Below are 14,255 nucleotides of genomic sequence, written 5' to 3'. Positions count from 1 at the left end.
GAGTTCTTTATGACTAATGTGAGTCCATGTATTATACGCACCCTATACCTTTCCTCATTTTGCTAGCTTCTTCAGTACCGTGCATTGCCCTTTCTCACCTTGAGTTGTGGTGCAAACTTCGCTGGTGCATCCAATCCCGTGATATGATACGCTCTATCACACGTAAGCCACCTTATATCTTCCTCAAAACAGCCACCATACCTACCTACTATGGCATTTCCATAACCATTCCGAGATATATTGCCATGCAACTTCCATCGTTCCGTTTTATTATGACACATATCATCATTGTCATATTACTTTGCATGATCATATAGTTGGCATAGTATTTGTGGCTTGGCCACCATTCATATTCTTTTATACATGTCACGCTAGATCATTGTGCATCCCGATACACCGTCAGAGGCATTCATATAGTCATATATTTTAGTTGTAATTCTTGAGTTGTAAGTAAATAAAAGTGTCATGATCATCATTATTAGAGCATTATCTCATGTGAGGAAAGGATGACAGAGACTATGATTCCCTCACAAGTCGGGATGAGACTCCAGACGAAAATAAAAAAGAGGCCAAAGAGCCCAAAACAAAAAAAAAAGGCCAAAGAGCCCAAAGAAAAAATATATAATAAAAAATGAAAAATGAAAAGAAAAAATGAGAGAAAAGTAGAGAAGGGACAATGTTACTATTCTTTTCCACACTTGTGCTTCAAAGTAGCACCATGTTCTTCATGATAGAGAGTCTTCTATTTTGTCACTTTCATATATTACTAGTGCGAATTTTTCATTATAGAACTCGGCTTGTATATTCCAATGATGGGCTTCCTCAAATTCCCTAGGTCTTCATGAGCAAGCAAGTTGGATGCACACCCACTTAGTTTTCTTTTGAGCTTTCATACACTTATAGCTCTAGTGCATCTGTTGCATGGCAATCCCTACTCCTTGCATTGACATCAATTGATGGGCATCTCCATAGCCCGTTGATTAGCCTCGTCAATGTGAGACTTTCTCCTTTTTTGTCTTCTCCACACAACCTCTATTATCATACCCTATTCCACCCATAGTGCTATATCCATGGCTCATGCTCATATATTGCATGAGAGTTGAAAAACTGAAGCGCGTTAAAAAGTATGAACTAATTGCTTGACTAACATTGGGTTGTGCATGATAAATACTTTGTGTTAAGAAGACGGAGCATGACAAGACTATATGATTTTGTAGGGATAACTTTCTTTAGCCATTATATTTCAAAAAGACATGATTGCTTTTTAGTATGCTTGAAGTATTATTGTTTTTATGTCAACATTAAACTTTTGTTTTGAATCAAATCTGAATATTCATTCCACATAAAGAAAGATTACATGATAAACATGTTAGGTAGCATTCCACATCAAAAAAATCTGTTTTTATCATTTACCTACTCGAGGACGAGCAGGAATTAAGCTTGGGAATGCTTGATACGTCTCCAACATATCTATAACTTTTATTTATTGTTCCATGCTATTATATTATCAATCTTGTATGTTTTATATGCATTATTATGCTATTTTATATCATTTTTTGGAACCAACCTATTAACCTAGTGCCAAGTGTCAGTTGCTATTTTTTCCTTGTTTTTGCATTTACAGAAAATCAATACCAAATGAAGTTCAAATGAAACAAAACTTTTTGACGTTTTTTCTTGGACCACAAGACACCCTAGAAGCTTCGGGAGGAGGCCGGAGGAGCCACAAGGTGGCTCATCTAACCCTAATTCTTATTCTACAAATACCCAAATATTCCCTGTAGACCAGGGGCACACCAAAAATACTTTTCCATTGCCGCAAGTTTCTGTCTTCATGAGATCCCGTCTTGAGGCCTTTCCCGGTACTCTGCTGGAGGCGGATTCGATCACGGAGGGCTTCTACGTCAACCTTGCTACCCTTCCGATGATGTGTGAGTAGTTTACCACAGACCTATGAGTCCATAGTTAGTATCTAGATGACTTCTTCTCTCTCTTTAATCTTCAATACAATGTTCTCCTCGATGCCCTTGGAGATCTATTCGATGTAATCTTCTTTTGCGGTGCGTTTGTTGAGATTCGATGAATTGTGAGTTTATGACCAAATTATCTATGAATATTATTTGAGTCTTCTCTGAACTCTTTTATGCATGATTAAGATAGCTTTGTATTTCTCTCTGATCTATTAATTTGGTTTGGCAACTAGATTGATTTTTCTTGCCATGTGAGAGGTGCTTTGTAATGGGTTCAATCTTGCGGTGCTTATTCCCAGTGACAGAAAGGGACATGACACATATTTGTATTGTTGCCATTAAGGATAAAAAGACGGGGTTTGTTCATATTGATTGGATCTATCCCTCTACATCATGTCATCTTGCTTAAGGTGTTACTCCGTTCTTGTTGACTTAATACACTAGATGCATGCTGCATAGCGGTTGTGTGGACTAATAGTAGTAGATGCAGCCAGGAGTCGGTCTACTTGTCACGGACGTGATGCCTATAATGATGATAATTGCCTTAGATATCGTCACAACTATGCGCTTTTCTATCAATTGCTCAACAGTAATTTGTTTACCCATGGTATGCTTTCTTTCAAGAGAGAAGCCTATAGTGAAAACTATGTCCCCCGGGTATATATTTATCATATTATTTTCAGAACTATCAAATCAAAAACACAAAAATACCTTACTACAATTTATTACCTTTATCTTATTTTGCACTTTTACTTATCTTTTATATCTATCACTATCAGATCTCATCCTTGCAAGTAACCATGAAGGGATTGAAGACCCCTTTATCACGTTGATGACTTGTGTGTTCCTGCTACTGTATTGATACCTTGGTTCTCAAGTAAGGGAAATACTTATCTCTACTTTGCTGCATCACCCTTTCCTCTTCAAAGGAAAAAAACCAACGCAGGCTCAAGAAGTAGCACATGGTAGTATGAATTAATAATTCATCACCTATTATCCTCATGTGGCATAAATATTAGAGATAATGTTGAATAATATTGACTAAATTTCTCAAGGGTTTACTTTAGAAAGAAGACCGATATGTACAGTCTTGCCATGATGTGGTTTCTCCCCAGTTAAATCCGAGCTCCAACCTGCTTGTCTTCAATCTCTCCTAGGCTTCTCCCATCACACGTCATTCTCTAGTCGCTTTTGACTAAAGTGGAGAACTTTAAGTGGGGCGATTAGTAACATGTGATTGAAAGTTTGTTTATAGCGCAGAAGAAGAGAGCCGAGAGTGTGACATCTGTAGAGGAAAGGCTACATGAACGAGGATGCTTTAACTGTTTGGGTTACCCTAAGGTTGCTCACTCTGGTTATGGAGATGTTTATCTATTAGTTGTTTCATTAGCCTAGTTACCCAGATAATTTAAGAACCAGACAAAAGGTATTCTTCTTGCGTAAATAATCTGCTAGGTGTTGTACATATTTATTCTTTTTATATTCTAGAATGGTAGTTTAACAGATAATCCCATTACAATGATCCAATTACACTAATTATTAGCACATATTAATTTTATGTTATTACAGTAACAAGCAAGGAGGATTACCAAATTCTCAAGAGTAATAATCAAAACGATGAAAACAAGAAGGTTTAATTTTTTCTTGGGTTAGACCATAGATCGCGGGGGTCCTCTTTCTTGACCTCGAAGGCTCAATGAGATTTGGCTAGGTGAGGGGAGCTTCCTAAGTTTTGGAGCTCCAACAACGGTGTCTGTGAGAGAGTTTTATTTGGCTCAAATTGGAGTATCCTTTGGAGAAAATGAGGCAGGCTTATATATGGCCCACTAAAATCTACTCATTATGCTTTCTACACACCAGTTCGAAACCTCCAAACCATCTGGACCTCTGAGTTGGTTCCGTACCCACCTCCGGTCCAATCCAGTAGTCTTTGCACTCGTCTTGCACCTCAATAAGAGAGCCATATGGAACTCCGGGGCATCCAGAACTCCCGTCAGGAACCTTCGGGCCACACAGAGAGCAAAACCTAGGTTAACTTTGCGGCTTTTTTACTTACGTCTCTCTCTCGGGGTTTTCTCTCAAGTTTGGATGTGGGTGTATGATCCCAGAGGATGTTTGTCTCTCACATTTAAGTTCAACACATCCTCTTAATAGTTCAACTTTCTTATAACTCAATCATACGATAAATCGCAAAGATTTAAACACATGATCTTTTCTCGTTTTTGCTTGGGATCTTCAACCACCTTTTCTTTTCAACCATGGGACAATACCTGTTCAAACTAGTGGATACCTCACGTGTTGCCGAGGGATTTGTTTGATGAAAATTTGGGTTCATATCATGAGAACCAAAATTAAAATATACAAGACTTATTATATTTGATTACATATACTTGTAACAATATTTATTGAATATAAGTAGAATAACCGAATGAAAAATATTTTCCGATGCATGGTTGAATGTTGTGGTGGGTCTTTTCCCATGCATGATTGCATGTTGATGTGTGGGTTATCCCATTCATAATTGTATCGTGTGTGAGCATGCTTGCATGTTGAGATAAATAAGTCGGTGAGGATGATTCTTCTAGGAATATAGGATAACTTGTAACATCATTAGTCCGCTAATTACTTGTCATTTATGTCAAAATTCACTTAGAAGTTTAGATGTCTTTTCAATGTCCCCGTCTCCAAATTGCGCAACTGGACAAAGAGGAAGCAGAATGATGCATCGAGCCATGCGTCATAATCGGTTTGATGAAAACATCCTTATCTCCAAATTCTGCAATTGGAAGAAGAGGAACTAAAATAATGCATCAATTCTTGTCCATGCGAGAAGTAAACAAATTTGATGAGCACAACCCTACGGTAGTGTTTTGTCTAATACCAAACTCATATGCACCCGGGGTAGGTAAAATCCTAGAAAGGAAAAATGATTATTTTAAAAAATATGACTGTTTTTGGCAACAAACACGATTGAGCGTTCTATGTATGCACAGAGTTTTGGGAAGAAATAGCATTCATGGTGGTTCAGAGAAGAAAGAAAACCAATACCCCAATAAGCTTTACAAAATGACCATTTTAGAGCATCATTTTCTTCTTTCTAGAACAACATAAATTTCATTCATTTTCATGAAAATTCATACGTAGATAGAAACTCAGCCATGTTTGTTGCCAAACAAATTAAGAATTTTTAATATTTTTTGAATTTTATTGTTTACACTGGTGCATGTGAACTCAGAGAGAAATAATCCAGGTCCACATCACTATCTCTAAATTGTGTAATTAGACTACCCCTAAAAAAATTGTGTAATAATTAGACAAAGCAAAAGCAAAAGAAAACGGTGAGGGCATGTACAATGGTTCTATCTTAACAATGTCACGTCGGATAAATGATGAAGTGGAGGAGAGAGAAATCATAAGAGAATGCTTGTCTTCTCTTAATTAAGAGAAGGCAAGAGATGATCTCTTAGCACAATATGTCTCACCATGTTTTTAGGAATAACTAGTTATTGAAGATAAGGCTAAGAGATGACCCTTGTAGACATATTTTTTTGTCATCTCTAAATTACATGCAAGATTTAAGATAAAACTACCTTATCGACCATTGTATATACCCTGAGGAAGCAAAAGGTCCACACGTTGTGATGAAGGGGAAGTAAATAAATCTGAAGCACAATGGCTCTATCTTAGCAATGTCACGTAGGATAAATGATGAGGTGGAGGAGAGAGAAATCGTAAGAGAATGCTTGTCTTCTCTTAATCAAGAGAAGGCAAGAGATGATCTCTTAACACAATATGTCTCACCATGTTTTTAGGAATAACTAGTTATTGAAGATAAGGCTAAGAGATGATCCATTGTAGACATATTTTTTTGTCATTTCTAAATTACATGCAAGATTTAAGATAAAACTACCTTATCGACCATTGTATATGCCCTGAGGAAGCAAAAGGTCCACACGTTGTGATGAAGGGGAAGTAAATAAATCTGAAGCACATCCGCATTTTCAAACTGTGGGAAGGGTAAGCTAAAAAAACTGTGGAAAAGGAATAACAAAATTAAAAGTGGGGCATTCCGAGAATTGAACTCGGGACCTCTCGCACCCTAAGCGAGAATCATACCACTAGACCAAATGCCCTTGATACTATAATCGTCCTAACATTATATTCAGATGAACACTTGGGATCATCGCTGCCATGCGGCCCCGGTTCCTGCCCCGTCGACTTCAATCCCCACCTCATTCCTCTCCTCACGTCTCGCCGCCGCCTCGTCTCCTCCTCCTCGTCCGCCTCAACGCGCCTCGACCTACTTCGTCCACCGAATGCTCGTACGGCTGCGGCAGTTAGGGACGTCGTTGTCTTTGCACGGCCTCTCAAATCCCTGGATCTTGGGGTGCGGAGCCCTTTTTCGCCATCCAAGGAAGTTTCTTCGACAGAAACATGCGGCTCAGGGCGACGGCGATGACGGCGGCTGCTGCCGTGCGAAGCGCGGCGAGCTTCTTCTGCAGGCAAACCGCCGCGCCTAACTCTGGCAAACGTGGGGAGCGGAGCAGCATTTCCTGCAGTGAGGTGGAGCAGGGCATCTCTTCTCAACTTCTCTTGGGATGGAAGATGCGGTTGACATCCAACCCCTAATGACAGTCGCAGAAGCTCATCGATTATTTATTTTGTTCTGGAGAAGAACCTCGTCATTATTGTTATCTAGGAGATGAAGGCCATTAAGTATTGTTTGTGCCTTTTCTCCCTGTTGTCGCCTGCCAAGCAGAATTACGGCACTCATTACGGTATCCTATCTTTCGGCCTGATTTCAACTGCATATGGTGGATTCAAGTATGTGGTCTAGTTTTTCACTAATTGGTTCCATTTCACATGGCCAAGATTGCAGATCATTTTGTGGTGGATCTTGTCACAGATGGCCATGACATGCCAGGGTAGCTCCAAGAGGTGGACAGTTCGTGACCTGAACTAGGTGAGCACATTCCTGGAGGTTGAGTCAACTAGCAGATCTTATTTCTTATTATCCTCTTATTTCTGCTCCCTCAACCTCTATCCAGCAGAAAATGGGATGCCCCGTGCGGTTTATCCTGCCTGGAACAATCGGAACATGGCATCAAAGCACGCTTGCAGAATTTCGATGCGTGGGATATGGATCATTCTGTAGGTAGCAGGCGGTCCTCCAACAAACACCAATAACACTGCTCACATTTCTTTTCTTCTGGTTGCTGCCTGTCAGTCAACAATGTAGATTAATTCTGAGTAATGTTAAACGCTCGTGCATATGCTTTGCCACCAATTGTAGGGACATCACCTGCTTGTAAGCTCACTTATTGATGTCTGCTGCACAAACAAGATGAAACAACATGAACTTGTCTATGACACGAATGACTACACCATGTAACCATAGCACAAAACTTGCTCCATATTGTTTAGATGATCACCGGCTTTGCTTCCATTGGCCTTTTGATTCTCAACTATAAATGGAGTACGCCTGAAGAGCTGAACGGTGTGCAACTTTTCTTCCTTTCTCTTCTCTTCCATGTCCTGAAGAAATATACCATCACTCATTCGCGCCATCCATCACAAACATGTCTTGCCATCTAAGATCTACAAGTCTGCCTTCTAGGCCTCATTTTAGTGAGATCAAAGCAGAAGAAGAGTTGCACAGCCTAAAAACACACTTCTGTAGGCAGCCTACTAGCATCGTCACACTGAGTGATGGTTTGAGGAAGCTTGTACATGTCTACAACTGTGTTGATCGAGGAGATTGTACGCTTGCCAAGGAACCAAGTTGACCTCTGCTTGCCTCAGCAAAAGAAAATGGTGGAGAAAGAACTGGAACACCCTCTTGTGCTGCTTCATATCTGCAATGCTATGCAAGAGAACTTTGCCGAGTTGAAGATGAGCATCCAAGAGCTACAACTAGTCCTTAAAAGAGGAGATCATGCCACTGCCAATCTCAAAATTGAGCCTTTCTTCCGTTCAGCAACGAATATGCAAAAGCATTTCAAGAAATACAGCAGCAAAGCTACTCCTGAAGGTCTCAGCCTTGTCAGGCTACTAGTAGAAGCCAGAGAGATAGCTGTGTCCCTACTTGAATGTACATCATACCTCATGCCCAAGCAGACTGTCACATCCAATTCTAGCAAATGGCATCTGGTGTCCAAATGGTTCCAGAAAAGAAAGTTGTATGTGAGGAGGATCAGCTACAAGCATTAGAGTGCAGAATTGGGGATCTTGAGAACAGTGTAGGATTTCTGTGATCCAGACTAGGGTTTCTTTCCTGAACATTCTTAGCTCATCCATATGCTTTGCTGCTCTGGCGCCCTGTGAATGGCATCCACCTTTTAAGGGGTTTGCCAACCTTGTGTAAGTCTATCTAGTGTGTATGCTGAGACCACATGCAGATATTACTGGCAGACTAAAAGGAAAAATGCTTTCATCATGTTTATGTTGCCAATGATCCTTTGTATGTACTTCTTAATTCTGACTCTGGTGAAATGCGATTTTGCTTATTCCTGGCTGAATACTGGTATCCTCAGTATGACAATACTTCTAATCTGTTGTGTGTTGGTTATAACCGGAGCTATTGTATTGTCACTTGACGCTTTTACCTCATATTTTTCCTGTACTTGCATTAAGCTTATTATTTTGTGATTGATTTGCTCTACATGCATGAGTACATAAGATCCAGGCTATGTGTGTAGGCTCTTAATTAGACTGAATAATAAGAAAGAAGAGAAAACTTGGAAAACTAACAACTGTGCAGGAACCAAACTTAAGCGCATGCTACCTATGACACGGATACTTTGAGTTTCATTGAAGTTTAGAATCTTACCATTTATCCATGATACTTTTAATATGGTCAAAGATGCTGATCCTTTTATGATGGATCTTATTGTAGGTGGATGAAACTTGCCTGCACTACTCCCTGAGGTGTTGAGCTCCTTATCTTGAACCCTACGTGGCCCAGATTAGCATTGAACACGTTTTTGGAGGTTTGCGTGTCAACGTTTCTTCTCATTAACTGCGATTCTTGCTCACCACCTTATAGCAGAAAACAACTCTGTATACTCGTGCAGTCTGTTTTGTCAGGCATAATTTAAACATCACATAGCAATACCAAATAGCAACCTGTCTTCCTGTACTATCAAGTAGTCGTGCAGACCACAGTTTCCCTACATTTGGAACATGTGAAAGGTGCATTATTTAGCACTTAGCAACGCGTGCTGTTTTAAACTAAGATAGACAAGGCATCAACTTGTCTGAGGCTGTGGTGGCCATTTGAGTACATGGGTTCTGCAGAGATAAAGATACTTTCTGTCTGTGCCGTATTCTCAAGTTTCACATGTAATTGAGCAACTTTACCTCTGCTACTGAAGGATCACACCACAGATTCTTACAGAAACAGGTATTAGCTTTTAATATCTGGAACTTCGCAAGCTAGAACCCGTTGCACTGAGATTTATAAGTTAGTTTTTGTAAGTTGCTTATGTTCTAAGCAAGTAAACGTTGCAGCGGAAGAATTGAAGCATCTATTGATGATTATAATGCATGTGTGGTGGATCAGGCTGCAGCCAGCACTCATACCAGCACAGCAACAGTGCTGCACGGCAATTGAGGCGAAGGTGCAGCTGTCATAAGTTGAGAAGCAAATTGACAGGCTGTTCGAAGGTAAAGCCATCTGGTCCTTCATCATACATCTCAGTTGCATGACTTGTATTCTAGTTTATTTTGCCTCGGTTTGCTGATCCGGTTTCTATGTTAAGCTAAGCACTTGCGCAGATGCTTTGCCGCCAATTGTTGAGACTTGCGTTGCAGTTAGTGATTCTTGTCTCCTTAACAAGATTGTAATGGATTTAGAGGGTTATGCTGCTCCAAAAAGATTTGATCCATTGTTGGCAACAAATGGAGCATGGTGCGCATTATTCTTGCTGCCGAATGGGCTTTGCCAGCAAGACTGCTTTGTTTCTTGACTATAAATAGAGTGTGCTGCAAAGGCCTGAGCACCAACAAAGCACATCTGCTCTTCTCTTTCTCTTCCATTTCAAACAGAAACACATCATCACTTCATCTATTAGAAACATGGCTTGCCATCAAAGATCTGCAAGTTTGCCTTCTATCGCTCACTCCAGTGAATCCAAAGTAGATATAGAGCTGTAGCGCCTGAAGTCATGCATCTCTTCACCCTCCGCAACCATCGTCACAATGTGTGGTGGCTACGCAAGGCTTGGAGACATCTACAAGAGCATAGAGGAGATCATGGACTTGCCCAGCAACCAAGTTGGCCTCTCCTTTCCCCAAAACAAGAAAATGGTGGAAGAGGAACTGGAACGGTCCCTTGTGCTGATCGATCTCTGCAATTCCATGCAAGAGAATTTAGCAGGGCTGAAGATGAGTACTCAGGAGCTGGAACTGGTTCTCAAAAGAGGAGATGATGCGGCTGTTCAGCTCAAGGTCGAGTCTTTCATTCGCCTCGCAAAGCAGGCCCAGAAGCCTTTCAAGAAGATCACAAGCAGCAAAGCTGTTGCTGAGGATTGCAGGATGGTCAGGGTACTGGCGGAAGCCAGAGAGATGTCTGTCTCTCTACTCGAGTCCACATCGCATCTGTTGCTGAAGCAGTTCACCACCACCAAAGGAAGCAAATGGTCTCTTGTCCAGAAAAGAAAGGTCGTTTGTGAGGAGGAACAGTTGCAAGTGCTAGAGCAAAGCATGGGAGATCTTGAAAACGGCGCTGAGCTTCTGTTCAGGAGATTGATCCAAAGCAGGATTTCGCTCCTGAACATTCTCAGCTCCTAGACACTCTCAGGCCTTGTTTCTCTAGCATATTGCGATTGGCATCCACCTTTTAAAGGATTCACCAGTCATATAGAACCTTTCTAGCTTGTGTACTGAGTACACTACTAAATGTACATACAAATGGTCAGTTGACGAAAGCAGTTTTAACCATGCCCATAAAATTACTTGTGATTTCACCGATCTTTACCGTGCGATGATTTAGTTTATTTTTCATACCTGAATATCATGTCGATATGTTCTCTTTCAAGTATACGATGAATGCTAAGGAACCGAAAAGGAAATTCCTCTTGAGAAAATGGCATGCGGAGTCTAGGTGAAGATTAAATCACTCTGAATTTGTGTGTAATTATTTCTAGCTATAAGTTGTAGACATGTACAATATTTATTTGATCTTACCTTCGAAACGGCCATGTTACGTCACACCAACTACAGCTTGCAATCGGCGCCATCATCTTTTGCCTAATGTACTCTTTAACAACCATGAACATGCCAGCTCTAGGCCATGTGGTAGCTGCTCATTATTAGCCTGATCACTAGCATAAGGTGGAAGCGCATTATGCCTAGCAGATGTACCAGACTTAATTAAACACATGCCACCAATGAATTAGATCCTCTGAATAGAGGCAATAACCATTATCTCAGCTCATATTCTATTGCACCTGAAGTTATCTCACGCCTCTTAATGAGAGTTGCTGTTTCGGCTGGTCAAGAATAATGCTGATCCTTCTGTTCTGCGGCGGATGTTGTTGCAGGTTGATGAAACAAGACAGCGATGCTCCACGAGGTGTTGAGTTCATGCTTATCTAGATGTTGTTTGGATCTATCATGACTGAGCGTGTTTCTGTAGGTTAAGTCAACTCTTTCCTCTCTCTTAACTACTTATAGACACTGTGCCCTAGGGGGTTCACTAGCCATATGAGATGTAATCTGATGTATCCTATGCCAGTTTTTTCTCTGGATCAACAGCAATGACAGATAGGAAAAGTTAATTAGTATCTCCCCATCTAATATTATGAAGTACTCGTGAAGACTGCACATTCTAACAGTTGTTTGTTATCATCTCGGCTGTTAGTAGGTTAAAACAGAAACCTGCAGTATTAAGCAAGATGGACCGGTAATTTATCCAATCAAAGTTGTTCTATATTCTCTTCTCAGTGAAAATACGGCGCATTGTCACTTTGTGTCTGAGACAGAAAAAAGAGTTTACTTTCTCTATTACTGCACCTAGATTAACGGCCAGGCATTCCTTTTTACTCTCTCAAACAACTGAAAAATGACAGATAGGGAATACTAATTAGATACATTTATCTCATTATCTATAATTATGAAGTACTCGTGAAACAATAATTGGATCTTATTGTAGGTGGATGAAACTTGCCGGTGGTACTCCATGAGGTGTCGAGTTCATGCTTATCTTGAAGCTGCCTGGCCCATATCAGCATTGAACACGTTTTTGGAGGTTCTGTGTCTCAACTTTTCCTCTCATGAACTGCGATTCTTGCCCACCACCTTATAGCAGAAAACAACTCTGAATACTCGTGCAGTCCATTTTGTCGGACATAATTGAAGCATGACAGATTGGCAATACCAAATAGCAACTTGTTTGCCTACGTTTGGAACAAGTCAAAGTTGCTTGTATAGTATTTAGCAACGTGTGCTCTTTTAAACTAAGATAGATAAGGGTACCAACTTGCCTGAGGCTATGGTGACCATGTGAGTACATGGGGTCTTCAGAGATAGAGATACTTTCTGCCTGTATATCAATCCGTTGTGCCTTATTCTCATGTTTCTTATGTAATTGGCACCTCTACATCTGCTACTGAAGGACGGCACCACAGAGACATGCATTACCTTCTAGTATAGTATTGGAATTTTGTAAGCTAGAACCCATTCCAGTGACGTTAATGAGTTAGTTTTCATAAGTTGCTTATGTTCTAAATGAGTAAATGGCGCAACAGAAGAAGTGAAACATCTATTGATGATTCTAATGCATGCGTGGGCGTGGTGGATCATGCTGCAGATAGCAGAGACATACCAGCAAAGCAACAGTGCTGCATGGCAATTGAGGCGAAGGTGCAGCTGACATCAGTTGAGAACCAAATTGACAGGCTGTTGGAAGGTAATGTCTTCTGGTCCTTCCAACATACACCTCAGTTGCACGACTTGCATTCTAGTTTATTTTTCCTCTGTTTGCTGATCTGGATTCTCTGTTAAGCTAAGCACTTGTGCTGATGCTTTGCCTCCAATCGTCGAGACATGGCATGCACTTAGTGATGCATGTCTCCTTAACAAGATTGTAACAGATAGAGATGGTTATGCTGCTCCAAAAAATTGATTCATCATTGGCAATACATGGAGCGTGGTGCACAATATTCCTTGCCAGCAAGACTGCTTTTGTTTCTTGACTATAAATAGAGTGCACCACAATGGTTGAGCACCAACAAAGCGCATCTGCTCTTCACTTTCTCTTCCATTACGAACATAAACACATCATCAGTTCATCCATTAGAAACATGGCTTGCCATCAAAGATCCGCAAGTTTGCCTTACTCCAGTGAATCCCAAGTGGAGGTGGAGCTGCAGGGCCTGAAGTCATGCATCTCTTCACCCTCCGCAACCATCGACACAATGTGTGGTGGTTACGCAAGGCTTGGAGACATCTACAAGTGCATAGAGGAGATCATGGGCTTGCCCAGCAACCAAGTTGGCCTCTCCTTCCCCGAAAACAAGAAAATGGTGGAAGAGGAACTGGAGCGATCCCTCCTGCTGATTGATCTCTGCAATTCAATGCAAGAGAATTTAGCAGAGCTGAAGATGAGTACCCAGGAGCTGCAACTGGTTCTCAAAAGAGGAGATGATGCGTCTGTTCAACTCAAGGTTGAGTCTTTCATTCGCCTCGCCAAGCAGGCGCAGAAGCCTTTCAAGAAGATCACAAGCAGCAAAGCTAGTGGTGAGGATTGCAGGCTGGTCAGGCTACTGGCGGAAGCCAGAGAGATGTCTGTCTCTCTACTCGAGTCCACGACGCTGCTGTTGCCGAAGCAGTTCGCCACCACCAAAGGAAGCAAATGGTCTCTTGTCCAGAAGAGAAAGGTCATTTGTGAGGAGGAACAGTTGCAAGTGCTAGAGCGAAGCATGGGAGATCTTGAGAATGGTTCGGAGCTTCTGTTCAGGAGATTGATCCAAAGCAGGGTTTCACTCCTGAACATTCTCAGCTCGTAGACACTCTCAGGCCTTGTTTCTCTAGCATACTGCGACTGGCATCCGCCTTTTAAAGGATTCACCAGTCATATAGAACCTTTCTAGCTTGTGTACTGAGTACACTACTAAATGTACATACAAATGATCAGTTGACGAAAGCAGTTTTGACTAAGACCATAAAATCACTTGTGACTTCACCGATCTTTACCGGGCGATGATTTGATTTATTTTTCATATATAGTTGAATGTCATGTCGATATGTTCTCTTTCAAGTATATATGAATGCTAAGGAACCGAA

At 41.0% G+C, this 14,255-nt stretch overlaps 1 non-coding gene across 1 annotated transcript; it reads right to left on the bottom strand.

Moving 5' to 3' along the window:
- Positions 1-6,031: 6,031 nt before the first annotated feature.
- TRNAP-AGG lies at positions 6,032-6,103 on the bottom strand. Its single transcript has one exon. It is a non-coding gene; the product is annotated as a tRNA-Pro (tRNA).
- Between the last annotated feature and the right edge of the window lie 8,152 nt (positions 6,104-14,255).

The sequence above is a fragment of the Triticum dicoccoides genome, chromosome 4B (genome assembly GCF_002162155.2).
Source record: "Triticum dicoccoides isolate Atlit2015 ecotype Zavitan chromosome 4B, WEW_v2.0, whole genome shotgun sequence".
In the NCBI taxonomy this organism is placed as follows: Eukaryota; Viridiplantae; Streptophyta; class Magnoliopsida; order Poales; family Poaceae; genus Triticum; species Triticum dicoccoides.
Note: the sequence above shows the minus strand (reverse complement) of the source record. Positions and strands in the feature narration are given on the sequence as shown.